This window comes from Physeter macrocephalus, chromosome 11 (genome assembly GCF_002837175.3).
Source record: "Physeter macrocephalus isolate SW-GA chromosome 11, ASM283717v5, whole genome shotgun sequence".
NCBI lineage: Eukaryota > Metazoa > Chordata > Mammalia > Artiodactyla > Physeteridae > Physeter > Physeter macrocephalus.
Genome location: NC_041224.1, coordinates 87,404,757 through 87,408,186, shown reverse-complemented (window position 1 = coordinate 87,408,186; position 3,430 = coordinate 87,404,757).

Sequence of the window (3,430 nt, the reverse complement as noted above, 5' to 3'; positions counted from 1 at the left end):
AATAACTGAGGCAGAAGAATGCATAAATGACCTGGAAGATAAAATAGTAGAAATAACTACCACAGAGCAGAATAAAGAAAAAAGAATGAAAAGAATTGAGGACAATCTGAGACACCTCTGGGACAACACTAAATGCACCAACATTCGAATATAGGGGTCCAAGAAGTAAGAGAGAAAAAGAAAGAGACTGAGAAAATATTTGAAGAGATTATAGTTGAAAACTTCCCTAAATTGGGAAAGGAAATCGTCAATCAAGTCCAGGAAGTGCAGAGAGTCCCATACAAGATAAACCCAAGGAGAAACATGCCAAAACATATATTAATCAAACTACCAAAAATTAAATACAAAGAAAAAATATTAAAAGCAGCAAGGGAAAAACAACAAATAACATACAATGGAATCCCCATAAGGGCAACAGCTGATCTTTCAGCAGAAACTGCAAGCCAGAAGGGACTGGCAGGACATATTTAAAGTGATGAAAGGGAAAAAGCTACAACCAAGATTACTCGACCCAGCAAGGATCTCATTCGATTCGACAGAGAAATTAAAAGCTTTACACATAAGCAAAAGGTAAGAGAATTCAGCACCACCAAACCAACTTTACAACAAATGCTAAAGGAACTTCTCTAGGCAGGAAACAGAAGCAAAGGAAAAGACCTACAATAACAAACCCAAAACAATTAAGAAAATGGTAATAAGAACATACATATCAGGGCTTCCCTGGTGGCGCAGTGTTTGAGAGTCTGCCTGCTGATGCAGGAGACACGGGTTTGTGCCCCGGTCCGGGAAGATCCCACATGCCGCGGAGTGGCTAGGCCCGTGAGCCATGGCTGCTGAGCCTGTGCGTCCAGAGCCTGTGCTCCGCAGTGGGAGAGGCCACAACAGTACGAGGCCCACGTATCGCAAAAAGGAAAAAAAAAAGAACATACATATCAATAATTACCTTAAATGTAAATGGATTAAATGCTCCAACCAAAAGACACAGACTGGATGAATGGATCTGAAAATACGACCGGTATATATGTGGTCTACAAGAGACCCACTTAAGTCCTAGGGACACATACAGACCTAAAGTGAGGGGATGGAATAAGATATTCCATGCAAATGGAAATCAAAAGGAAGCTAGAGTAGCAATTCTCATATCAGACAAGAAAGACTTTAAAATAAAGACTATTACAGGAGACAAAGGACACTACATAATGATCAAGGGATCAATCCAAGAAGATATAACAATTGTAAAAATATATGCACCCAACATAGGAGCACCTCAATATATAAGGCAAATGCTAACAGTCATAGGAGGAGAAATCGACAGTAACACAATAATTGTAGGGGACTTTAACACCTCACTTTCACCAATGGACAGATCATCCAAAATGAAAATAAATTAGGAAACACAAGGTACTCGGGGAACATTCTCCAGGATAGATCATATCTTGGGTCACAAATCAACCCTTGGTAAATTTAAGAAAATTGAAATTGTATCAAGTATCTTTTCCGACCACAATGCTATCAGACTAGATATAAATTACAGGAAATAATCTGTAAAAAAATACAAACACATGGACGCTAAACAATACACTATTTAATAACCAAGACATCACTGAAGAAATCAAAGAGGAAATTAAAAAATACCTAGAAACAAATGACGATGAAAACATGAAGACCCAAAACCTATGGGATGCAGCAAAAGCAGTTCTAAGAGGGAAGTTTATAGCAATACAATCCTACCTCAAGAAACCAGAAACATCTCAAATAAACAAGCTAACCTTACACCTAAAGAAATTAGAGAAAGAAGGGGAAAAGAAAACCAAAGTCAGCAGAGGAAAGAAATCAGAAAGATCAGATCAGAAATAAATGAAAAAGAAATGAAGGAAACTAGAGCAAAGATCAAAAAAACTAAAAGCTGGTTCTCTGAGAAGATAAACAATATTGATAAACCATTAGCCAGACTCATAAAGAAAAAAAGGGAGAAGACTCAATACACCTAAAGAAATTAGAGAAAGAAAGGGAAAAAAAAACCAAAGTCAGCAGAGGAAAGAAATCAGAAAGATCAGATCAGAAATAAATGAAAAAGAAATGAAACTATAAACACACCACTCCCAAGCACTGAAATTGAGACTGCGATTAAAACTCTTCCAACAAACAAAAGCCCAGGACCAGATGGCTTCACAGGCAAATTCTATCAAACATTTAGAGAAGAGTTAACACCTATCCTTCTAAAACTCTTCCAAAATAGAGCAGAGGGAGGAACTCTCCCAAACTTATTCTATGAGACCACCATCTCCCTGATACCAAAACCAGACAAAGATGTCACAAAGAAAGAAAACTACAGGCCAATATCACTGATGAACATAGATGCAAAAATCCACAGCAAAATACTAGCAAACAGAATCCAAAAGCGCATTAAAAGGATCATACACCAAGACCAAGTGGGGTTTATTCCAGGGATGCAAGGATTCTTCAATACATGCAAATCAATGTGATACACCATATTAAAAAACTGAAGGATAAAAACCATATGGTCATTTCAGTAGATGCAGAAAATGCTTTCAACAATATTATACACCCATTTATGATAAAAACCCTCCAGCAAGTAGGCATAGAGGGAACTTTCCTCAACATAATAAAGGCCATATATGACAAACCCAGAGCCAACATCGTTCTCAATGGTGAAAAAGTGAAACCATTTCCACCAAGATCAGGAACACGACAAGGTTGCCCACTCTCACCACTTTTGGAATTTTTAGCCACAGCAACCACAGAAGAAAAAGAAATAAAAGGAATCCAAATTGGAAAAGAAGAAGTTAAGCTGTCACTGTTTGCAGACATGATACTATACATAGAGAATCCTAAAGATGCTACCAGGAACCTACTAGAGTTAATCAATGAATCTGGTAAGGTTGCAGGATGCAAAATTAATGTACAGATATCTCTTTCATTCCTATACACTAAAGATGAAAAATCTGAAAGAGAAATTAAGGAAACACTCCCATTTACCACTGCAAAAAAAGAATAAAATACATAGGAATTAACCTACATAAGGAGACAAAAGACGTTTACTCAGAAAACTATAAGACACTGATGAAAGAAATCAAAGATGACACAAACAGATAGATATATCATGTACTTGGATTGCAAGAATCAACATTGTGAAAATGACTATACTACCCAAAGCAATCTATAGATTCAATGCAATCCCTATCAAGCTACCAATGACATTTTTCAGAAAACTGCAACAGAAGATTTCACAATTTGTATGGAAACACAAAAGGCCCTGAACAGCCAAAGCAATCTTGAGAAGAAAAACAGAGGTGGAGTAATCAGGCTCCCTGACTTCAGACTATACTACAAAGCCACAGTAATCAAGACAGTATGGTATTGGCACAAAAACAGAAATATAGATCAATGGAACAGGAGATAAAGCCCA